This window comes from Mobula birostris, chromosome 23, assembly GCF_030028105.1.
Source record: "Mobula birostris isolate sMobBir1 chromosome 23, sMobBir1.hap1, whole genome shotgun sequence".
In the NCBI taxonomy this organism is placed as follows: domain Eukaryota; kingdom Metazoa; phylum Chordata; class Chondrichthyes; order Myliobatiformes; family Myliobatidae; genus Mobula; species Mobula birostris.
The window spans coordinates 55,648,115-55,674,183 of record NC_092392.1 but is presented as its reverse complement, the minus strand read 5'-3'; the positions used below and the strand labels follow the sequence as shown (position 1 = coordinate 55,674,183).

General features: G+C 43.1%; 1 protein-coding gene across 2 annotated transcripts in view; it reads left to right on the top strand.

Moving 5' to 3' along the window:
- Nucleotides 1–9,516: 9,516 nt before the first annotated feature.
- The window catches only part of sox5 (SRY-box transcription factor 5), a 394,349-nt gene continuing 377,796 nt past the window's right edge, over nt 9,517–26,069 (top strand). Inside the window, exon 1 of one of the 2 annotated variants that reach the window (XM_072241132.1) lies at nt 9,517–9,755. The gene's annotated coding sequence lies outside the window, so the exon portion shown is untranslated. Of the gene's footprint in view, nt 9,756–9,940; nt 10,219–26,069 lie in introns of those variants that run through there. The other variant, XM_072241133.1, reaches the window with a different exon arrangement.

Genomic DNA, 26,069 nt, shown 5'->3' with positions numbered 1-26,069 from the left:
CTGCGTTGGGTTTCACCGATGTAGAGGAGGTCACACCGGGAGCACCGGATGCAATAGATGACCCCAACAGACTCACAAGTGAAGTGTTGCCTCACCTGGAAGGACTGTTTGGGGCCCTGAATGGTGGCAAGAGAGGAGGTGTAGGGACAGGTGTAGTACTTACAGAATAGTGTAATGTAGTCTCTCCTGGTAATCCTGTTTTCTAAACTTGCACATTACCTCCATGAACCTCAGTGTCCTGCTCATCAAACACAAATCGTCCAGACTCAACACTAGTCATCTTTCCTAACTACACTTTACTAAACCAGTGGGAAGACCAAAGGAAAACAGTGAGCAAAATCGGTTCGCAGTAGTCATCACAATGATGTTATGCAGCTTTTAATGTGGCTAAAAGCTACTTAATTTTTTTTGGCCTTGGCAGTAACATGTTTTTAGATGAATTACTTGACTTTCAGATTACTAGATTTTAGCCAATTAGGAGACATTGGAAGGATTCATGGTGAAATTGTTATAGTTGCATTCACACTCTGCAGCAGACTTTTCCATTGGAAATTCTCTGTGCTTGAAGCTGATCTGTAGAAATTACTCCTGGTGAGCAGTTGATGACAGCTCCCTTAACTGAATTGGGAAGCCAAAGTTTGCCAAACTTTCAGGATTATCCTGGAGTCTCCAGGGTGAAATATTAACCCAGGGAGAAAAGCAATGGCTCATTAAAAAGCAATGGAATGCTATGGTTTAAAGTTTCTGAAAGGAATGTTGTTTATTAGAAATAAAAATGTAGGGAAAAGGCTGTTTGACTGAGAGTCAAGAATCATCAATGCAATTTTAGGGAATGTCTGCATGTTCTAATCGATCCAGGGAAACCAGTTTGCTGTGAGGATCTGTGTGAACAACCATTAGCAGGGGCGTTACAAGGACAAGATATTTGGAAATGGGCCTGCTGGTGATGTAGTGGCATCAGCTCCGGACTTGAAGACAAGTGGGCTCAGGTTCGAATCCGGCCTGCTCCTCACACGCTTTCCATCCATGCTGGGTTCAGTATTGACCTAGCTACTCAGCCGCATAAAAAAAACTAGCAAATGCTTAAAAACGGCAAGGCTGCCACCTGATGTGCCACAAGACGTGGAGAGGAGTATTTAGAAATCCCAATTCACGGCCCACATCCAGCCAGGGAAATTGACTTCGACCCCAAGTTCAGTAACACCTTTAAAATGACGTCATTTGCAGGCGTATTTACATGACCATATTAGAGAAAGGATTGTGGGGCTCTTTCGGTTTATGGCATCATTCATTGGATTATTTGCCAGATTTAAGCACTATACATTCTGACTACGTGGTGCTCAAAAACACCGTACCTCCACCTAAATTCCACCATTTCTAAAATAATAGTTTCACATCATGGTTGCCTGTCCCTACCGAGACTGCACTATCTCCTACCCATGCTTGTGTATTAACCTAGTTGACAGCGACCACCATTGTATATAACTAGGTTACAATTGAGGTGAAAAGTAAATCCACTGCTTCCTCGCAAGCAGTTGCAGCCCATAAGCAAAGCAGCTTGTTGCTGTTATGAGACTAGGCTCTAGCTGTAGGGTTCCATGCTGTTCTGACGGCAGTGAGTTTACACTTGGTGCATTAGAAGAATTTTGTTTGCTGCTTATGTTTCTTGGTGATTTATATTATAGAAATCTAGGATTGTATTAGAGCCTTCTGTTCTACAGTTTACACCTCTGCTCCCCTGCTGTTTCTTGCAGTCATGTCCCAGAAGGGTTACAGGCTGTTAATGAAGCCTTTCCTCTTGTGTTTCTGTGGGTCAGAGGTTATCCTGCTGAGCATCTTGATGTGGGTTGGGTGTTGTGGCCAAAATCTATATCCTGCTGTGTCAATATAACTGATTAGGAAGTCTGTAGCTGACAGAAAAATTTGGTGGAGTTGTGGATAGTGAGGAAGTTTGACAAAGGATACAGAAGGATACAAATCAACTGGAAATTTGGATAGAGAGATGGAATGTGGACTTTAATCTAGATAAATGTGCGAGTCTGAATTTTGGGAGCTCTAGCACTAGAGGAAAGTATACAGTAAATGGCAGAACCCATGAGAGGAGTGACGTACAAAAGGGTCCATAACACAACACAAGTGGATGGGATGATAAAAAAAAGGCATATCACATGCTTTATTGGTCAGGGCATTGAGTATGCACATTGGAAAGCCATGCTGCAGCTGTGTAAAACGTTAATTAGGCCACAATTGGAGTGTTATTTGCAGTTCTGGTCACCATGTTACAGGAAGGATGACAGAACTCTGCAGAGTTTTGTACATTGGTTGTCAGTCTTTGTTGTGTATAGTTTTTCAGAAATTGTGTTGTACTTCTTTAGTTTCCTGAAAAATACCTGCAAGAAAACGAATCTCAAAGTAGTATGTAGTGACACATATATACTTTGATAACAAATTACTTTGACTTTGATTTTTGAGTTTTGATAAAATTTTATAAAATTTGATAGGCATAGATGAGTAGATCATCAGAATCCTTTTTTTCCTGCAGTAGATATATCAAATACTACCTTTAAGGTAAGTGGCAAAGTTGAAAGGAGAAGTGCAAAGCAAGTTATTTTCTACCCAGAGTGGTAGGTTCCTGGAACGTACTGAATGGGGGTTAGCAGAAGGACATACAGAGGCAATGTTTACAAAAGCATTTAGAGGTACACATTAACAGGCAGAGAATGGAGGGACATGAGTTCTATGGATGGCACAGATATCGTGGGCTGAAGAACTAATCCCTGTGCTGTACTCTTCCAGGCTCTATAATGTGACAGAAGGGAAAACTTGGCCAGCAAGATTCAGCAGATGCAGACATTAATCAGCATTAGATGCTGCAAGTTGAAAGACATGCATTTATACACCACCTTTCGCAACCTCAAACATCCCAAGGCACGAAGTTTACATTTAGGTGTACAAAACGGTAAGAAGCATAGATCGTGTGGATAGCCAGAGACTTTTACCAAGGGTGACAATGGCTAATATGAGTGGGTATAGTTTTAAGGTGGCTGAAGGAGGCATATCAGAGGTCAATTTTTTACACATGGGGTGATGGGTGTGTGGAACGCCAAGGATGACGTTAGAGGGAGATACATCAGAGACATGTTTTAAAAAAAATCTCTTAGATAAGCATATGAATAATAAACAAAATGGACTGCTATGCAAGGGGGAAAGTGTTAGGTCGATCTTAGAGAACGTTGAAAGGCTGGTACAACATCAAAAGGACTGTACTGTACTGTACTGTAGTAGTTTATGTTCTATGAAGCTCTTTTCAAGAATCACCACTAGTACATTATAGGAAATTTACCGGCCAATTTGTGCTTACCAAGGTCCCACAAACAACAACAAGTTTATGAACATGCAATCCATTATTTTATGTTGCTCAGAATAAATGTTGGCCAAAACAGGGAGAACAATTTTCCCTTCCTTAAAATATCGCTCACCTCAGTTGTGGTTGTGAAAATTATGGTCTCTTAATTATCTCTTCAATTTAGGAGCACCAAGGGATGAACAATAAATGGGGACATTCAAATGACATCCACATCCCACAATTCACAAAAGATTGGGACTTTCTTTAAAGTGCACAAACATAACAAGCTACAGGAAGAAGCAGCAGTCTAACATATCGCAGATACATACTGGATAGATCACAGATACATACTTCCCACTATCAGTAGAATCTAAATGAGACACTGGCTCAAAAAGGCAACATACATCATCAAAGATGCCCACCATCCAGTCCATGCCATCTTCTTGCAGCTACTTTTGGGCAGGGGGTACAGAAGCCTGAAGTCCCATATCACCAGGTTCAAGAACAGTTACTTCCCTTCAAACATTTGGTTGTGGAAAAGGGCACAGCCATAATCCCTACCTCAGTAAAACAACACTATGATCACTCTGTCCGTAATGGGCTTTGCTTCATTTTTGGTTGGTGTTCTTTCTTGTAAAATTGTTTATCATTTATGTTTTTCTTGTGAATAACGCTTATATGATGCAACATGCCCATGATGCTGCTGCAAGCTTTTTCATTGCAACTGAATATATGATTACAAACCTAACTTTGACTTTGACTTACAGTACTATTCTAGATGATAAACTTTGATTCTGAGCTGAAGTCACTGAGATTGCAAATTAAACACATTATATTTGACTCAAGCAAGCTTGACTAGAAAAGTAGAAGCCAGATTGTCCATGATGCTTTTTCAATCAGGTGGCACTGGAGAAATTCCAGTCAATGTACCTACTGCTTACTTCCCTGGGCTTCAATGCATTTGAGATCAATGGAACAAGATCCATAATACAGGATGGATTTGGAAATCAGTGACATTGCTAAAGGAATCTAAGATTTCCTAAACACACACTTAAATTAACATTCTAGGATAGAATAGAACAAACCCTAGGCACCAGTGATATACAGCAAAGACTCCAGTTAATAAACACTGCAGAGTAGTAGAGCATAGAAACAGACCTTTCAGTCTATCTCGTCAATGACAAAATATTACCCTGCACACTCCAATCAACCTGCACCTGGACCATAGCCATCCACACCCCTTTTTCGGCAATTAGTCCTCTCTTTGGTAGAATATCAATTATCAAGTCCATAATATACGTATGTTATTCAGTAATACTATCTATTATAAACAAATGAATTTAGGATCTGGATTCATCAATCCTTCTCTGCCATTTAATAAGATCATGCTATATGTTGCTGTAATTGCATCTGCACGTTCCCGCTGGTGGTAAACTTTCATTCCTTTGCTTTTGAACTATTAATCTACCTCTGCCTTTAAAGTACTCAAAAATGTTCTTCCTGTGCCTTTTGAGGAAGAATTCAAAAAACTCAGCACACTCTGAGAGAGAAAAAAAATCACATGTCACAAAACAGACAATTTTGAATTTTGAAACAATGGGTCCTTGTTCCAGATTCTCCCACAATAGGAAACTTCCTCCCTGTCAAATCTTTTCAGTATTTATCAAGCCTCTTCTCACTCTTGTAAATTCCAATGGATACAAGCCTAACCTGTTCAAAATTTTCACCAAGATGACATGCCCATTCCATGCAACAGTCTTGTAAACCTTTTCTGAATGTCTTTCAATGCATTTACATCTATCCTTAAACAAGAATGCCCATATTGTGCACAGTACTCCCGATGTGGTCTTGCCAATATGTTACATGATTGAAATATAACCTTCTTACTTCTGTCTTCAGTTCCCCTAGCAATAAGCAAGAACATCTGTCAGACTTCCTACGTATTTCTTTCACTGCACTTGTAGTCTTTGGACACCAGTAATCCTCTGTATCTTAGAGTTCTACAATTTCTTAGCATTTATATAATATGCATTATTTTTGTCCTTGTTTTCCCACATACTGTCCCATTTACCATTCCCTTAACCTAAGTATATCCCTTTCTAATCCCCCAAAGTTCTCTTCGTAACTTACTCTCCAACCTATCAAGTAGTCTCGGCTGGTAAGGAAAGTACATAGCAGATTTGTCTTCATCCATTGCCTCCTTGAGTATAAGAGCAAGAAGACTGTGGTGCAGCTATATAAACCTTCAGTTAAGCCCACTTGGAATATTGTGTGTCGTTCTGGTCATCCCATTACAAGGAGGATGCAGAGCCTTTGGCGAGGGTGTAGATAGAAGAAGTTCGCCAAGATGTTACGTGAATTAAAGGGCATCGGCTATAAGGAAAGTTTGGAGAAACTGGATTTTCTCTCTGGAGCATTCTGACAGTAGTTGATAAAATGATGAGAGGCGTAGATAAAGCAGACAGTCAGAATCTTTTTCCAAGGGTAGAAATGTCAAATACTAGAGGACATGTATTTATGGTGAGAGGGCGAAAGCTTAAAATATGTCCCAAGATTTTTAGAGAGAATTGCAGATGCCGTGTAGGGCTGTCAGGGGTAGCGGTGGAAGCAGACACCACAGCGGTGTTTGAAAGAGAGTTATAGTGACACAACCTGCAGGAAGTGAAGGGATAGAGATCATATGCAGGCAGAAGGGCGCGAGGCGCAGACATCGCGGGTTGAAGGGCCTGTTCCTGAACCGCACAATTCAACATTATCTGCAAACTTAACTTTCATTCGAGTTTTTAATGTTTACTGTGTAAAGTTGAGACCACAGTATCGATTCCTGTGATACACTACTACACCACACAGTTGCTTACTCCATAGAAAACCGAATGATTCCGAAACGGGCTTCGGAAGAGTTTTCGGAATGTTATATGCTTGGGCAGTCTGATGCCAACTTCTTTGCCCCTGGTTCGCGACAGGACCAGTCCAAGGCGTTGGGGCTGTGAGAACGGAGAAGCCGACCAAGTTCTGCGAGACAGTCTACTAACCCTCCGTAGAAAGTTGTGACATTCAAAGCGAAATTGGATGACTGATATAATACAACTTACTATAAACAGCTCCATCACTTGCATCCAATCACTCGCACACACCTTGTATATTGTAAATGATTTTGCGCGTTCTGAGGGGCTACATCAGAACCCGGTTTTCCAAAGACTCTCAATTCCTCTCACAAGCCAGTCAATAAAAGCAAAATAAACACTGCCCTAACGTCGTTCGGTTTTACATGTGTTGAAAAGCTAAACGGTGCAAATGTCAGCAAATATAAACATCGTCGCATTCATACTCGCTGGTAATAAATGGGGTGTTTTATTTTCCTTGGCTCGCTGTCTGAAGGGTGTTTATTTCCTATATTTACGAATAAACCTTGTTAGTGATAAATAATTTGGTAACCGGGTTATTCTTCGTTCAGGGGGATTCCGTAGATACAGGTTTACTGTCTGTAGGCTACAACTTTAGGAGAATCTATGCAAGTTCAGTTCACTCCAGCCGCCGAAAAGACTACCGTCGTCTGGCTTGCAACATCTTCGAGTAAATTAATCGTCCGAGTTCGCACAGACCTGCTCCAAGATTCTGTCATAAATAGAAAATGTAGGGAAATGTATTAAAGTTGAGGAATAATTCAGAAGATCGTTCGGCATCCGCAGCAACCTCTTGATCAGTTAAATTTGTACATCAAGGTTTTTAAAAAAAGTTTAAATTTTCCGAGCGCAGAAAAGAAGATTTACTTGTCTGTATTCACCAATAGTTTGTAAAAGGGGATTAGCAAAGTTAAAGATTAATTGTGCCGCGAGTCCGCGGCGCGATTAAAATCTTGTTACTGTTTCACTCAAACATGATAGTCTGTTTTGAGTGCTCCCGTGTTCCGAAACTCAAGCTTGTTCTGAATCAGCCGTAGTCCATGGGGTGAAATTGCTGAGGGGGAACGCAGCGATTTCAATTAGAGAAGGGTTGGGGTGATGGAAAGAGAGAGAGAGAGAGATAGAGAGAGGAGGGGTCGGTGGGAACGAGGGGGGGAGTCAAAACATATACAGGGTAGAGGACAGAATGAGAGAGATCGGGCCAGAAACAGGAAAAGATGGAGAAATCACGGAGAAAGCGAGGCAGGGAGAAATGCCATACACACAGAGTGCTGATTTCGTTAAGCAAACTACGTCCAAGCAACCGGAACGATACATATTTACATGGAACTGTAACAAAAACATTGGGTTGATTGAGGAAGCGCCGTTCAGAGGGACATAAATACAGTCCGTTTAACTAGAATCCACAAGCCGCGAGGCTGAAAGATCGATGTCACCATGTACAATAAATGCGTTCTTACACTGTAGTAATTTTTTTTTTTGCGGGGAGTTCCCCCCCCCCTTCCCTGTATGCGTTGCTGGGAGATCCGAGGGCCATTACAAATCAAAAAAGTTTACTCCCCCCCCCCCCACACACACACAAACGCACTCCCTCCTGTAACAACCATAGGAGGGAAGCGCAGTGTTTCTTCATTTGAACCTATCGGTACTGCTGGGTTGCCGAGGCAAGGGAGCGGCGCCCGGGACTGGGCTGCGCGCCTAACCGGTGAGCTGTGCGAGGCGGGCCGCGTTTGCTCGGCTCTGGCAAGCGAGACTGGCGGTCTATTGGCCGGCCCGCCGCCGTACACACATGTGCACTGCAACATTAACTCTATCTTTTTTATACACAGATACACTCTCACACAGCCACACACAAACCCGTAGGTCGGGCCACACACGCACGCACACACACACAGAGTTTCACATACATAACAAGGTGACAATCTTTTATACACATGCACACAGCAGCGTTAACTGTCTTTCACACACATACGCTCAACATAGACACAAGCAAGACGACGTATCCTCTATCTCTCACACACACTAACACAGGTAACAAACTCTTGTCCTGTACACACAAATATAGCAGGGTGACAATCTCTACCACACATGGACGTGGCAGCATCAACTGTCTTCAGACTCGGACTTTCTCACTGAGTTAGGAAACAGGCTAGTTAACGCAGTCTCATTCTCTCACACATAGTTCACATAGTTACAGACGAAAACAGGAGAATACAAATATGCACAGTAGCATCAGTCTCGTGGACACATACACAGTTCTCCCTCTCTCACACACAAGACAAAAGTTACAGGCATGTGATCAGAATGACAGTTTCTCAAGCACATGGGCACAGCATCTTCAGGCAAGTACGGAAGGCTACACAGTCTCTGACACACACGCGTATCTGCATCGTTAAGCACATAGAAATAGAGTGACAGTCATAGTCTCAGGGACACGTAATAAAGGTGATATGATCTCTTGCGTACACGGGTAACAGGGTCCCCCACACACAGAGAATCACTGTCTTCCACAGGCGGTTACAATCTTGCTCAAACAACGCACATTGTAGACTGACACACGTGGACAGGGTGTCACACGCAGTCTCTGTGGTACAGTCTCACATACACATTATGGTACAAAGTCTCACGCACTCGCGCTGGGAAACGCGCGGCGACGGCGTGGCCCACTCAAAAACACCGAGGCATGGAAACAGTGCCAACTTCACCCATCTCATCAGACACAGTGAGTGTCACAGTCCCTCTCACAGCCCAGTTACACTGGCGCACAGATGGTTATAAACAGTGAAACACACATAGTGTCTGTTGGGGCAGAAGCGGATACGTACAAACACACACACACACACACACACACACACACACACACACACACACACAGAGCTGCTGTTCTGTCCATTGATCTTCTGCTGCTGATGTTGCACGCTGGGAAATGGTCTAAACGCCTGCGACATGGCCGCTGTCAAGTGATGGCTTGGGAATGACAGCGGAAAGGAGTGGGAGCCAGCGGGCTCCGGGACGGGGGTCCCGGGACCGGCTCTTCCTCGCCTTCTCCTACCGCTTGCCCCCAAATCTCCACAAGTTCCACTTACCTGGGACTGGGGGAGGCGGGGGGCGGGAAGTGTGTATGGATGCAGAGATGCACGGGGAAAGTCCGAGAGCTCTTAAAGTGTCTCCGGGAGAGAGAGAGAGAGAGAGAGAGAGAGAGAGAGAGAGTCTGTGTGTGTCTGTGTGTGTGTCTGTGTGTGTGTGTGTGTGTGTGTGTGTGTGTGTGTGTGTTGTTGAGGTGAGCCGGGAGTATGTCAGACTTTCTCCCCCCACCACCCCCCCCCTCACAAACACAGCGCATTGTCCTCGCCCTATTGTTGTCTTTTGTTATTGTCTCCAGCCGCCTTCTGACCAGCCCAGGGATCTCGCATCGCCCTTGACAGCAGCTGCCAACAAATCTCTCTCTCTCCCTCTCTCTTTCTCTATACACGCCACGTCGGGGAACGGATCGTAAGCAAAAGCAGGTAGGTGTTTCCAAACTGCGTTAGACTTTTCCTTCCCTAAAAAAAACTCTTAGCCTCCAATATATTTATCCTGTTTGTTTCTGTCTACACCTCCCTCTTCTCTCCCTTAACCCAATCACTGGGAAACACACGCACGCACAATTCGCGAGGAATCTCCTCTGCTGACAAGTAGCCGGTGCGGAACACCCATTCCGTCTGCCTTTATCTCTCCCCCTCTCTCCCTCTCTGGTTACACATTAGTGTTTTTAGAAATCTGTTTTTATTATTTTGGTTGCCGTTGCTAGACTCGATCTTCCTGTCTCGTTCCTAACACCCCCCTCCTCCACCTCATCTCATCTCCTCCCCTCCCAGAGAGTGGATCTCAGAGTGCCCGCGATCTCGGATTCTGAGCAATCGCCGGTCGGGGAGCTAAATCGCCGTTTTCCGCCTGATCATTTCAGCTTTAACCGGAAGCACCACAGAGGTTAGCACTCTGCTTGTGTAGTATTCTTGCGGATTGTTTGGCCCATGTCTTCTCTTTAAAAAAATGTGTTTTTACGGGAATTGCAGAATGCGGGTTTACAATTTCACGTGGATTTCCGCGCTCAGTGTTTGCGAGGTGTTTGAGTAGTTCCGCGCGTGGACATCTTTGAAATCGCTAATAATAATGGAAATAGTTTGTAAGGATTTTCGAGGGGGCATTTTAATACGCTTGATCCCGCTTGTTGGAGCTCTTATTTGTAAAGGTGTGTGTGTGTGTTTTAAAAGTTGCTTGAAAAAAGCTTCACACAAAAAAAACTATTTGCCTCATTGCTGCTTTTGTTTGTGGATATAATAGGGCCGCAATGAATGAATTCAGGAGTAACAATGGAGCTGAAATGGACACAAAGCAGCAGAGAAATGAAGTATTTAGAAAGAGAATTATCATATAGTGTCGAGAACGTAATGAAAGGTCATAGTCTAGTTTCACACAAGAGTTTATTATGCTAGAGCTGTTTCATTTATTCTCTCACTCTCCCAACTCTTCAGACTTTTAATGTTCCCTGTGAAGTCTTTTGTCTCATTCTTTAATCTTTCCTCTCTTCGAGACTTTAAAAAGACTTTCCGCGCGGTTTAAAAAAGTCTTTCTTCCGCTTGTAGTGTAAACTGAAAAACGTAAACGACGTAGAGATGGGAACAGGCGCTCTCTTTCAGATAAACGCGGAAAGTGCAATCAAAATTCCTGCCGTGTAGCTACTTGTTTAGGTGAGACTTTCGCTTTGTGCTACAAAAACGTCAAAAGGCAGAGAGGAAAGTGACAGAGGGGAGGTTCCTCCTTATCTCACTTGGCGTGGATGTTTAAGCTCTCGTTCACTGAAACAAGCCGTTTAAGATAGCAAACGCCACTCTATGCAGTCTTGCGACTCGAAACTTCACTGCTAGCGCCAACGTTTGAGCTGTCCCTTTGATCAGAAGATGGAGATGCATTTGATGCACAGATGGGATTTTTTTTTCTCTCTGTCTCTGATTAAGAAGTTAACTGGTGCGTTAATTGCCGTGCCGTTTAACTCTCCGCGATCTCACCTTTCTGCAGACTGCGAGGAATGTTGGTGGCTTTTCCTTTGGACATTTCGAACAGTCAGCTTCTGCCTGATAGGCATCTGTCTGATCTTTCTCTGCATGCTTTCACTTTTAAGATCTTGCCTTTATTATGTAAAAAAGGCAATTAGAGTTGTATCTGTTTGTTTAAAACAAAATGTCTGTTAATTAGCGTGATCAAAAAACCCTCCTCTTGTAGTCCTGTGCTGATGGCTTTGTATCGACTTTACACGGCGCTTATTGTAATTTGATGCCAATTGCGTTTGCAACCGGCTCGCTCGTTAGAGAAACAAGCTGTGCTTTTTATTGCTAAAGTTTTCAGGGTTAGATCCTTGTCTTTCTTTCTTCCGCCCCCTCTACCGTTACTGATTTCGGAAGCTCTCTCTCCCCCCTCCCCCCCCCTCCCTCTCTTTCTCCCTCTGTCTCTGCCTCTCTGTGTGTGTCTCTCGCTCATTATATCTAGGTCTCTCCCCTTTTCTTTCTGTTGTTTCTGTCCCCCCCCCTCTCTTTCTGTCTCTGAACGTCCCTCTCTCTTTCTTCCTGTTTCTGTCTGTCTCTCTCTCTTTCTTTCTGCCTCCGTCCCCCCCCCTCTCTCTCTGTCTCTGAACGTCCCTCTCTCTTTCTTCCTGTCTCTGCCTCTCTCTCTCTTTCTTTCTGCCTCTGTCCCTCTCTCTCTCTCTGAGTGTGATTTCACTCTCTGATGGGTCCAGTCAAATCGAGTTTATTGTCATGTGCACATGAAAGACGCAACGATGATAAATATATAGATATTTTCAACACCCCCTCCCCGCCAAATGGGGGGAGTACCGCGGAGTTTAAGGCGGGAGGAAGGAGTTTTAAAAGATGAGTTTCTGTACCCACAGGTTGTTAAGTGGGACGTCATGATGGAATCAAATCCATTCAATACGTTTAATGTAAAAGACATTTGACAGACAAGGCATAGGAGGATATGTTTATAATGCGGGAAAATGGGATTAGTGTATAGCTGCAAAAAAAAGGTCAGCATGGACATGATAGGCTGAATAGCCTGTTTCTGTGCTGCCTTTGAAAATGGCTCAAAACTCCCACATATGTGAGAGCCTTTCAGATGTTACGTAAATCAGACTGGTAATAGCCATACTAAAAGGAAACCTTAACCCTTAAGGAAAGTTGAACCTAACTCCATTCTGTCAAATAGAAACCAATGGCCTGAAGTGCACTCCTGTTGTCTGCCTTTGTAACCAGAATATGTCATGTGCCTAGAACATACTGAATATTCAGACCTTTCATCAGAATTGGCTTCCGTATTCCCAGATCCCTTTGTTCTACTGCCCTCCTCAGTGCCCTACTGCTCACTTTGCCCTCCCCAAGTGTAGCACCTCACACTTGTCAGTATTAAAATCCATCCATTTTCCACCTGGTCTAGCTCTGTTGCCAACCTTGATAACCTTCCTCACTGCCTTAATGTCATTTCCAAAATTGCTGATCTAGTTTACTACATTATCATCCGGATCGTTAATGTAGATACCAAACAGCGACAGAGCCCTGCACACCGATCCCTGTGGCACCCCGCTAGTCACAGGCCTCCAGTCAGAGAGGCAACCAGCTACTACCGCTATCTGGCTTCTCCCACAAAGCCAATGTTGAATTCAATTTACTACTTCATCCTAAATGCCACATGAGAATACCAGGAGAAAATTCTGGAAACATGAATACTGTGTGATCACAATGGAGGCGGGTGAATGCAATTTCCACTGACCTCCAAAGAGAAGGAAGAAGAAGGTCACCCATACAGTGCCTATTTCACACTTTAATGCTGAGATACTACTGATGAAGCCTGGTCAATATTGTTCTGTGGGAAACATGGCTATAAATATGCTCAGAGCACACTCCCACTCGTACTAACAAAATAAATGACCAGATGGTAGATACAGTTTTGTCAGGCAAGGGTATCAGGATTCAAGATTCAAGACTGTGTAATGTCATTTCCTGTACACAAGTGTAATGGAGGACAACATAATTATTACTCTAGATCTGATGCAGCACAAAAAAACATAAAACGTAAAGAACGCAATAAAAATTAAAAAGTACGATTAATATAAATGCATAAGTTAGATTATACACATTGATTCATTGTATGTCCATAATGTGACACTAGGCTGTGACGGGAAATAATGAACTCATGGTGGAGTTAGTGGGTGGAGGTGCTGATCAGTTGTACTGCTCGGGGAAGGTAACTGTTTTTGAATCTGGTGGTCCTGGCATGGATGATACGTAGCCTCGCCCTGCTGGGAGTGGGACAAATGGTCGATGAGCAGGGTGGATGGGATCCTTCATGATGTTACCAACCCTTTGCCCAGTGGGTAGGTTGGTGCCAGTGATGTGTTGAGCAGTTTTGACTACCCATTGTACAGCCTTCCTGCCCACCGCAGTGCAGTTTCCGTACCAAGCTGTGATGCAGCTTGTTAGCACACGCTCCCTAATGCACATTTGTAGAATGACCAGGGTATGAACATGCAAAGTCCAGCTCTCTTCAGCCTCCTTAGAAAGTGGAGGCATTGATGACCTTTCTTGACTGTGTAGGCAATGTTCTGGAACATGAGTGTTTGTGATCTGCACACCCAGGAGTTTGAAACTACTTGCAGTTTCCACTGCTGCGTCACTGATGTAAACTGGGGTTGAGTGGTACAAGTTCTCCTGAACACCTTCCCCTTTGTCTTGTTGACATTAAGGAAGAGGTTAGTTGCCTGGCACCAGGCTTCAAGCTCGTCTGCCTCCTGTCTGTAGGCCATCTCATGATGAGCCCCATCTGTTGTGTCATTGGCAAACTTGCGGATGTGATTGCTTGGGTGTTTGGCCATGCAGTTATGTGTGAGCAGAGTGTACAGCAATAGGCTCAGCATACAGGCCCAGGGGTTAGACTAAGATGGAGTTAAGATAGAAATCTATCAGGACCTGATACGATGAGGTCAAAAAGCTAAGTGACCCGTTCCTGCTCCGGTGGGCACTTGGATGGCATGGTGATGCAGCTGCAAGGGCCGTAGTCTCGCATCTCCAGAAAAATAGCTCAGTGCCGACTTCTGGCACAGCTGGTGTGGAGTTGACACATTCTCCTTGTTACAGTGTAGATGTTTCTCTCGGTGCTCTGTTTTCCTCGCATAAACCGAACAGGTTAACTGTCCACTTTAACATCTCTAGTTAAAGAGGCCAGTCAACTAGGGGAAGGGGGATGAGGAGACAATAGGTTACAGGAAAACTTTGTGGGGGAGTGGGATTTGTTTGTAATTTGGTAGAGACCTGTCTGTAATTTGGCTGAAATGCTGTCCTTCTATGTTGTAAGGAAAGATGAAAATATGCCGGCATTTAAAGTATGAATATGTCAAAAATACCAAGATCTCTGACCTTCCGTGAATGGTGCCATTAGATTCCTATGTCTAACTGGAAGGGCTTTCACTTGATACGAGGACACCCTTGCCACTGTACTCCTGCATTATTGCAATCTGGCTCCGAAGAGGAACCACGGGTATCATTTTCTGCCTTGGATATGGGGGTGCTGCCAATTAGCCACAATGAGAGTGACTGTGACCCTTAATTATTGAGATGATCCTTCGCATTGTGGGGGCGGGGGGGGAGTTCAAAGATGTACTGGCATGTCCGTTTATCATTAGGCATAGTAACAACATGTGGTATGCACAAACACCTCCGTTCTTAGCATGCCCCTTCAAGGGCAGTCAAATTTAAACTTTTTTGCACTTTCCCAGCTTCACCCATAACCATTCCTGAGATGCTCCTGATGTGATGAACTCCAGATATGGATCCCAAACATTGTAGCAAAATAATATTCAATGCGGGGTATCAAACCTGTCGCTTCTTGCTGCTGCCATCAGGAAGGAGAAGGAGGTACAGGAGGTCCCACACCACCAAGTTCAGGAACATTTATTACCCTGCACCCATCAGGCTCCTGAACTGGTGTGGATAACTTCACTCTCCACAACTCTGAGCAAATTCCACTACAACTCACATTCTCAGTATTATTTATTTCGTATTTGCACGATTTGTCTTCTTTTGCACGTTGGTTGTTTGTCCTTCTTTCTCTGTAACCTTACATTGATTCTATTGTAACACTCACAACACGCTGGAGGAACTCAGCAGGTCGGGCAGCATCCATGGAAACGATGAGTTGACGTTTCGGGTCGGAACCCTTCACCAGGACTGTAGAGGGAAGGGGCAGAGGCCCTATAAAGAAGGTAGGGGGAGGGTGGGAAGGGAAGGCTGGTAGGTTCCAGGTGAAAAACCAGTAAGGGGAAAGATAAAGGGATGGGGGAGGGGAAGCAGGGAAGTGATAGGCAGGAAAGGTGAAGAAGGAATAGGGGAAAACACAATGGGTAGTAGAAGGAGGCAGAACCATGAGGGAGGTGATAGGCAGCTCCCTCATGGTTCTGCCCCCCAGTTGCATATCACCTCCCTCATGGTTCTTTATAGGACCTCTGCCCCTTCCCTCTACAGTCCTGACGAAGGGTTCCGGCCCGAAACGTCGACTCATCGTTTTCACAGATGCTGCCCAACCTGCTGAGTTCCTCCAGCGTGTTGTAAGTGTTGCTTTGACCCCAGCATCTACAGAGTATTTTGTGTTATTGATTCTATTGTATTTCTTTGTTCTCTTGCGAATGCCTGCAAAAAAATGAATCTCAGCATAGTATATTGTGGCATGTATTGATTATAAATTTACTTTGAACTTTGGACCTTGAGATGATGGTGGATGTTTCTTTTGTACTGTTGCTGTAGCAGAATCATAGCTATCTGTTCCATCTCTGATGTTAATGATAGCTCCTCTTCATGGCATGTGAGGGTACAGTGTGTGTACAGTATTAGCAACACTATACTGCTTCAGTTAAGAAATTCTTTTCAATTCAACATATAATGCTGATTATATAACAGCAGATACAATGCTGTTATATATACATCACTTTTACAAAATGCTGCTATCACTTTTAACTCCAGTTTGACTCCATTCTAAAGTTAGATCATCTGTTCAGATCCTTGATTTCAGTTCCCCTTATCTATCATGCATTTTCTCGTAAGAACAGGACTAGGCCATGTAACCCTTTGAGCTTGTTTCATCATTCAATTTGCTCATGGATGATCAGTATTTCAACTCCATTTGCTCATATTTGATTTAACTCCCCACTAAAATAATAGATGACTCCATTAAAAATGTATCAAAAGCAATCCTGGGATAAAGTTACCTCTGATTGTTATGTGTAGTGACATTGCATTCTTTCTGAAAGTATGCTGTAAACAGTGAGTAATTTGCATGTTGCTTCTCCTTCTTTAAGACATAAACCATCGTATATGTCCTGACTTCTCTATCTCTGTTTCCTATGAGTCAACGCTAGAAATTTTTAGTCAATTATTTCAACAGATGCTCTACGTTAGAAAATGACTGTGCAATTTGGAAGGTGCAAAAACATTACATATTCGGAGTTTGTTTTCATACACTTTACCTTTATGTATTCCACTGCCCTGGTGTAAATTGAAATGGGATTATACCTTACACACATTGATTCTTGCAACAGCTCCCATCTGTCTCAGTTATACCATCAACACTGAAACATCTATGAGATTGGAGGCTTGTTAAAGTGTGGGCATGAAATATATGATTTTTTTAAAGTTGCCCTGTTTGCACTCAGATGATCAATACTAACAGCAACTTCTTGCATTTATGGAGTAACACAGAGAGAAAAAAAAAGTCCTGGTGCTTTGCAGAAGTACAACCAGACATTGAGCCAAGGAAGGATAAATTATTTAGTGGTCCAGAAAGCTTGAGTCAATGAGTCTGGTTTGAAAAAGCATCTTGAAGGTCAAGGGTGTTCCAGTCGTGCCCTGAGGTACTGTACTTACAGGGTTCAAACCACTGTAGAGGAGAAGGAATGGACAGGAACAATAGCAATAAGATTGAAAGAGTACTGAGAAAACTTACAAGGATGGGGCCAGGTTTTGAGAATCAGAGTTAGAGAGAAAGGGTGAATTGGTTCGGACTTTATTCTCTGGAGCGAAGGAGAATGAGGGGAGATTTGATAGAGGTTTACAAAATTATGAGGGGTACAGATAAGGTACATGCGAACAGACTTTTTCCACTGAGGTTGGGTAAGACTGGAACGAAAGATCATAGGTGTAGAGTAAAAGGCAAAATATTTATGGGGAACCCGAGGAGAAACATCTTCACTCAGAGGGTGGTGATAGTGTGGATGAGCTGCCAGTGGACGTGGTAGATGCAGGTTTGATTTCAACACTTAACAGAAATTTGGATAGGTACATGGACGAGAAGGGTACGGAGGTCTATGGTCTATGAATGGGTCGATGGCAGAATAACAATTTGGCACTGACTGGATGGGCAGAAGAGCATGTTTCTGATCCATTGTGCTCTATGACTCCATGAATTTATGAACTCGTAATTATATGGCCCTTTTTGCTACCTCAGGATAGGCAAGGGCTTTACAGCTAATTCAGTATCTTTCAGAGTTACCAGTGTTTTGATGGAGGAAAATCTAGCAGCCAATTCAAGGCTAGCGAGATGCAACAAACAGCCACCAGTTAGTAAGCCGATGACTTATTTTCAGTGGGCTTCCTTGAGCCACGAATGTTAAATGCTGGAGGAGATGGTCTGCTCTTCAGTGATGAAGATATGTCCTCCTGAAAAGGTAAATGAGGCATATGACAGAAAACAGCTTCTCCAAGAGAGAGTCTTTGGTGATTCCCCACCACCACCCCTGCCACCGAAGTGGCCATGTTGTAGAGTATGCACTTGTGTTAGGATAGATGCTGTGATCTTTTGACCTGGAAGCCAGAATAACTGGCCCACTCAACCAAGACTGTTATGTTCCATTCATGACTATTTTCACTGATGTATAAGATGTATAATTTCAAACTTCCAATATTCCTGTGAAATATTAAATCAGCTCTCTGCACAATCTACTTTCCTTAATGCAAAATTTTTTAACTTGAATTATCTCTTAATTTGAATTGAATTGTACAAAAAAAACCACCTGCTGAGCTGTTTTATTAAAATTATCCAATTTGAGTGACTGGATAATTTGACTTTAAGTTAACGTGTGTACATTACATACAACTTAAAATCCCTAGTTTGTGATATGGTTTTGCAGTGATTATGGTGCTGGATATGTTATCCATTGGTCTGGATATATGCCAGCTGGAAAATGCTGGTAAAAGTGACGATAGGCTGTCACATTACTGTAAAGAAAATGGTTCAGTAATGTAGAGAAGAAAGCCTGCAGTCCTCCTCTGGTCTGGTCTGTGTGTGATTCCAGGCCCATACTAACTATCTGCCACTCAAACACAAAACGATGAACTAGAGTATCCAAGGATTGCCTATTCAAAGTTCAAAGTATCCTGAGAATCATTTTCTTACATGCATTCACAGTAAAAAAAAAATGATAGAGTCAATGAAAAACTACACACAAAGATTGAAGACTGACAGGCAACCAATGTGCAAAAGGAAACAGACTGTGCGAATACCAAACATAAATAAATAAATGCTGAGAACATGAGTTGTAGAGAAAGTGAGTCTGTAGGAGGTGTTCGATGATCAGTTCAGTGTTGTGGTGAGTGAAGTTATCCTTGCTGGTTCAGGAGTTGGATAGTTGAAGGGTAATAACTCTTCCTGAACCTGATGGTATGGGACCTAAGGCTCCTGTACCTCCTTTCTGATGGTAGTACATTACTACTCAGTTGAAGTGAAATCATAATTGAGGATGAATTTAACAGAATTCTTTTTGCAAAGTTCACTGTGCACATCAGTCACAGAGATCTCCAGGGTCACGAGAACATCCAGCACTTAACTCAGCAGCTTCCTTCCCTTTAGATTTACACTGGCCTCAATTTAACTTGATTTACACCCAAGTGTCGGTTAAATGGCATTGATTAAGCTTCATTGCTGCCATCAGGATTGTAAAAAATGTTAAAGAGATGGACTGGGGAGTGTTTGTGAAGTAAACCATATGCTTCTTGAAAAATGCTGCTGTTGTCAACAGCAAGCTTTCAAATTAGAGTTATTGTAACGAAAATAAGTTAGGTTTCTTGTTTTGATCAAATGGATAATAGCACTCAAGTCCATCTACTGTCCTGCCATTGGATAACTTAATTAGAAAATGTTGGCGCTTTGGGCCTTGCACATGACAGAGTAACCATGGTACGTAAAGCACTTAAGAGGTAGAACAAGGGTTGAAGCATTGTTTCAAGGGATTAGGAGCCTACAGGTAAACTTGTTTGGTACTGTCAGATCATTGTAACAAACCTCAGGTGATTTGTAACAAGGCTCAGTTGTTTTAATACCTTGATAATGTAATTGTTGATAGACATTTAGAGTTCAAAGGCATGGAAACAGGCCCTTCAGCCCATCTCATCCATACCAACCAAGGTGCCAATGGAGTTATTATTTCTCAGTTTTTCAGTATTAAGAGCATTTTTGGTGATGAGGTTTCTCCCTGTTGGTACTGCCCCTCCACCAGTGGGTCCTCTGTTGGTCCTCCTAGCAATGTAGGGAAACTGGGGCTTTTGTAGCCTGGTTCTTGATGTTTAGGAGACTCTGGAGGAAGTTTCAACCCCCTCCACCCTCCTTTCAATTGGAAGGTTGTGGGGGCCTGAGAGGTTGGTTGAGGCAGAAACACCCAACACATTGGAGGTGTAGATGGATTTATACTTGAGGACACATGATCTACAAGGTAATGGTCTCAGTAATGTAAAGTTGGATAAGGCCAGAGAGCTGGCACATGTTTGCCAGTTTTCACTCCAACTTTCACCATACCCTCAAATTTACCTGGTCCATTTCCAACACCTCCCTTCCCTTTCTCAATCTCACTGTCTCTATCTCTGGAGATAACTTATCAACTGATGTCTATTATAAACCCATGGACTCTCACAGCTACTTGGACTATACCTCTTCCCACCCTGTTACTTGTAAAAACCCCATCCCCTTCTCTCAATTCCTCCATCTCTGCTGCATCTGCCCCTAGGATGTGGCCTTTCATTCTAGAATGAAGATGTCCTCCTTTTTCAAAGAAAGGGGCTTCCATTTCTCCACCATCAACACTGCCCTCAACCGCATCTCTTCCATTTCACGCATGTCTGCTCTTAACCCCATCCTCCCGCCACTCTACCAGGGATAGGGTTCCTCTTGCCCTCACCTACCACCCCACCAGCCTTCGCGTCCAGCACATAATTCTCTGAAACTTCCGCCACCTCCAATGGGATCCCATCACCAAGCACATCTTTCCTTCCACCCACGTTCTGCTTTCTGCAGGGATTGGTCCCTATGCCACTCCCTTCTCCATTCATCCCCCCAGCACTCATCCTTGAAAGCAGAACAAGTGCTACACCTGCCCCTACACTTCCTCCGTCATTACCATTCAGGGCCCCAAACAGTCCTTCCAGGTGATGGGGGTTATATACTGTGTCCAGTACTCCTGGTGTGGCTTCCTGTATATCGGTGAGACCCAACATAAATTGGGAGACCATTTTGTTGAGTATTGCACTCTATCCACCAGAAGAAGCAGGATCTCCCAGTGGCCACTCACTTTAATTCCACTTCCCATTCCCATTCCGATATGTCAATCTATGGCCTCCTCTACTGGCCCGATGAGGTCACGTTCAGGTTAGAGGAACAACACCTCATATTTTGTCTGATGGTATGAACATCAATTTCTCGAACTTCCGGTAATGTCCCCCCAACCCCTCCTTCACCATTCCCCTTCCCCTTTTCCCTCTCTCACCTTATCTCCTTGCTTGCCCATCACCTCTGTCTGGTGCTCCTCTCCCTTTTCTTTCTTCCATGGCATGTTGTCTTTTCCCATTAGATTCCCCTTTCTCAACCCTGTATCTCTTTCACCAAACAACTTCTCAGCTCCTTATTTCATTCCTCCACATTTCTCTCCCCTCCTCCACCTTTTAAATCTACTCCTCATCTTTTTTTTCTCCAGTCCTGCCGAAGGGTCTTGGTCCGAAACATCAACCATACTTTTTTCCATAGATGCTGCCTGACCTGCTGAGTTCCTCCAATATTTTGTGTGTGTTGTTTCAATGGGCTGAATGGCTTCCCCTTTTGAAATAACTTTTCCATGATCTCTTTTTAATCGTTAGCAAACTTGGAAGGGCTGCACTTACTCCTTTCATCTTAGTCATTGTTAGAAATTTTAAATAAATTAGGCCCCAATTCCAACATTGAATCTCCCAGTACCAACCCTCAGGTTCCAGTACTAAAATGAGGAGGTGGTACAACAGACCCCTGAGGCCCCAGTTCTCACCCTGAGCCCCCAGTTCTAATCTCAAGTCCCCTGTGTTTACCCTGAGACCACTGTACTAACCCTGAGTCCCCAGTACTAACCCTGAGTCCCCAATCCTAACCTTCGGGCCACTGTTATAACTCTGACCCCAGCTCTAACTCTGAGGCCCTGTTCTAATGATGCATGCCAACTCTGATAATACCATTCTAATCCTGATGCCCCAGTAATAACCCCTGAGGTTCTCTGTCTAACCCTGAGGTACATAACCAGATAGAGATGGCCAACTTGAAAATGGGTTGTTTGCCTGATTTTTTTCTTCTTTGCTCACCAAACCTCTATCCAGATTAATATAGAAACCCCTCCTCTTTGAGCCCTTGTCTTCTACAGCAGCCTTTTACATGGCTCCTTGCTAAGTGTCTTTTAGATATCCAAATACATTATATCTACTGGTTCCCCTTTATCTGGCCTGCTACTAATTTCCTTAGAGACCTTTCATATTAAAGGCATTTTTTCTAATCTTCCAATCCTTCGCAACCTTGAATGTATCACTAGAACCTCCTTTAATCTGTTCTGAAGGTGAAATAGATTAAGAACGTATCTGGTCAGTGAAAGCTGGGTATCGTGAGAGTCTGGAGAGGCCAGGACTGTTTCTATTGGAGCTTAGGAGGCCAAGAAGAGACTTTATAGGGTATAAGGGATGTTGATAAGGTGGATGGTCTCAGTCTTTTACCTAGGATTGTGGAGGCTAAGATTAGAGGACAGAAATTTGAGGTGAGAAGGGAACCATTTAAAGAGGACCTGATGGTCAGCTTTTTCACACAGATGGTGGTGGGTATGTGGAACCAGCTGCCAGGGGAAGTGGTAGATGCAGATACAGTAACAACATGTACAGGAAATGTTTTGAGAGATGAAAGCCTAATGCAGGCATATAGGACCAGTTCAGGTAGGCACCTTGTCTGGCCTGGACAAGAAGTCGTTTCAGTGCTCTATCATGTTATGACTCTATGAGATGCTGTGGGTCTTCTGAAGCTGCAGAGATGTATAGGTCCTCCAAATGGCAGATCCTGACAAATCCCTCACTCCTCCAGCTCCTCAAGGCTATGACCAAATGGCTTGGAGAGCAGCGTTCTCTCCAGCTTGTGAATCTTGGCTTTGCCGTAACTACGGACCAAGTGGAAACTTTGCGGAGCTGTCCCATTTCATCTGAATCAGAATCAGGTTTGTTATCGCTGACGTACGTATGTCATGAAATTCATTGATTTGCAGCAGCAGGGCAGTGCAATACATAAAATGTATTATAAGTTACAAGAAGAAATATAGTAGTGCAAAAAGAGATGAAAACTAATTCATTGCCCTTTCAGAAGTCTGATGGAGAGAAATGACTCTGGACAATGAGGCAATAATGGCGGGGAGAGGTCTTAATAAGAAGGATAGCTGAATCTGGCACACTGTGCAAAATGCAAGGTTGAATTTAGCAAAGGAATGATGGAATGATGTATCTTGGACAGCTTCTTTGGTCCCTACTATCCCTGGTATTCAACCATTTCATTGCATCCACTGCGGCTGAGTGTGCTAGATGGATGTGGTAATGACCTATGCCCCTTGTTCAAGCACATTTACACATCCGCCATATAGCCACTCTGCAGCAAAAGTATCCATCTGTTGTCAACAGAGCAAAGTCGTCTGCTGACCTATCTGCCTACACAGTGGCCACTTTATTAGGTACACTTGTAAACCTGCTTGTTAATGCAAATATCTAATCAGCCAATTATGTGTCAGCAACTCAAAGCATAAAAGCAGGCAGACTTTTTTTTAAGAGGTTCAGATGTTGTTCAGACCAAACATCAGAATGGGGAAGAAATATGATCTAAGTGACTTTGGCCATGGGATGATTGTTGTTTCCAGATGGGTATCTCAGAAACTGTGGATCTCCTGGGATTTTCACACACAGCAGTCTCTAAGTTTCCGGAGCATGGTGCGAAAAACAAAAAAACATCCAGTGAGCAGTAGTTCTGTGGGCAAAACTGCCTTGTTAATGAGAGAGATCAAAGGAGAATGGCCAGTCTGGATCAAGCTGAAAGGAAGGCGAGAGTAGTTCAAATAATTGCACATTACAACAGTAGAGCACAGAAGAGCATCTCTGAATGCCCAACCCATCGAACTTTGAAGTGGATGGGTTACAGCAGCTGAATACCACACTGGGCTCCACTCTTGTACCTAATAAAAGGGCCACTGAAGGTAAATATCAGCAGAGACAGAAGGTGTACTAACCAATACACTGTTTCATCAAGCATCCAAGATTTGCGGTTAATCCCCCTGGTGAACCTCATCAGCCTCTCTAGTGAAAAGACTGGGCCCATTCCAAACCTTTTCTGTATAATTACCTGAGGAAACTGGCCAAGTAACAAGTCCTCTCAGTCAAACCCTGTCCTGACTTGCTCATCAATTAACATTGGTCTGAAACGTATGCATCAGTAAATAATTTATGTCCGACTGCAGTTTCATGTTTACATCAAACACTTTCCAAGTCGTAAATAACACAGAGTATTGGCTTTTAAGACCCTCTTTTATGTCTTATGGAATCAATATTGTGTGTTGCAGATGGCAGCTTGTCTGTGATAGATGAAGCTCTCTCTAGCCTCCAGTAACAAAGTTGACTTTCATGATTCTTTGTTATTTGACACATTAATACTCTTCTTCAGACGGGCTTTTACACTTTTCACTATAATGCTGATGACAGGCCAATTTATACTTTGCTTATACATTCAACACAGCAACAGATGACACAAAACAATTCGAGCGGCGGAATGAGTAGAATTTTTTTTTGCCGTGGGTTATTATGGTCCAGAATGTGCTGCCTGAAAGGATGGTGAAAGAAGATTCAATAGTAACTTTTAAAAAAGAACTGGATGTATGTTTAACAAAGACTGTACTGCAGGGCTATGGGAAAAGAAGTGAGGAATAGTGTAACTCATTGGATTGGTCTTTCTGAGAATTTGCAGTTCTGTGCATTGTTCTGTGCTGTTCAGGTCCAGAGTGATGCTACAACTTCTGAAATTTAAGGTTATAAAAGATCAATTACAGCACCCATATTTTTGGAAAAAAAGATAATTATCAGTCCTGTTGAAGAGTCTCGGCCCAAAACGTAGCCTGCTTTTCCATTTCTATACATGCTGCCTGACCTGCTGGGTTCCTCCAGCATTTGTGTGTGTTGCATATGATAACTATGAATAGTTTATAAAACAGTAAAACAAACTCTACAACCTTATGCAATTTATTTAGCACAGCCTCCACACAGGCAAAAGTGCTCATGTGATCTCCTTTTCTTAGCAACAGCCTAGTGAAGCAACATCTGTAATATATTTTACTGCAGCAAAACATTGTTACTGAGAGGATTAATCTTGGTACATGTGCACATCATGCCACTGTTGAGTAGATGAGTGTTTTTGCATATACGGCAGACATAGTGAGGGCTGAATCATATTCGTGTTATGAAGCATTAGGACTACCCTAAAGGAGGTTTAGAAGCAGAACTCTTCACCAATTAAATCAGTGACTTTAAAGTAAAGGGAGCAGAGTGTGTTTACAACCTGTTCTCAGGCACCTAATTAACGTATATGAGACAAAATATATGGATGTATGTATGTAATGTGAGCCAGAAGACCTGGGGCTCACTTTTAAGTTGTGCGTCTGACCTTACTTCTGTCTGTCCATTTTGAAAGGGTTGGTTTCAGGCCTGCTTTCTTGTTAGCACTACTCTTGGTTGAAGGAGGAAGGACAGTCATGGTGTGATGAGGGTGGGGGACAATAAGAAGACAGAGCAAGAAAAGAACAGACCTATGGTAGTGCTGTCATTATGGCAGTGTACTTACTCCCATTCTATTAAATCACCTTTTGACTTAGTTTATCAGTGATGGCTTGCTAGCTAGATCTATTCATCACAGTTGAAACAGCAAGGGCCAACTTAGGAGAGTTCCCTAGGGATAGGAAGGTGTTCCAACATACAGAAGTCCTACTTGTAACAAGCACGTAACAGAGGTGCCCAGGAAGTGTGCAGTTAGTTATGCTTTAAACATCCCTGGGACATAGAACAAAACCCTGTAAACTTGGTACCTTTTGGCCTTATGTTTTGCCCAAAAAGGATTAATGTCTTCATCTGCATTGTTCAGGTTTTTTACCCTTTCCAATCCTGATGAAAGACCTCACCTGAAAGGTCGACTGCTTATTTCCCTCCATAGATGCTGCCCGACCTGCTAGGTACTTCCAGCATCCCCATAGGAGCAAAAGAGAAATGTCTCAGCATGTGGGCCATCCAGAACTAGGATATAATATTTGCTAAATAATCATAGAGTCATACATGGAAACATCTTGTCTATGCCAAACAAGATGTACATCTAAGCTAGTCCTATTTGCCTGTGTTTGGGCTATAGCTCTCTATACCTTTCCAAATGTCTTTTTTTTCCCGATTGTATCACTTCCT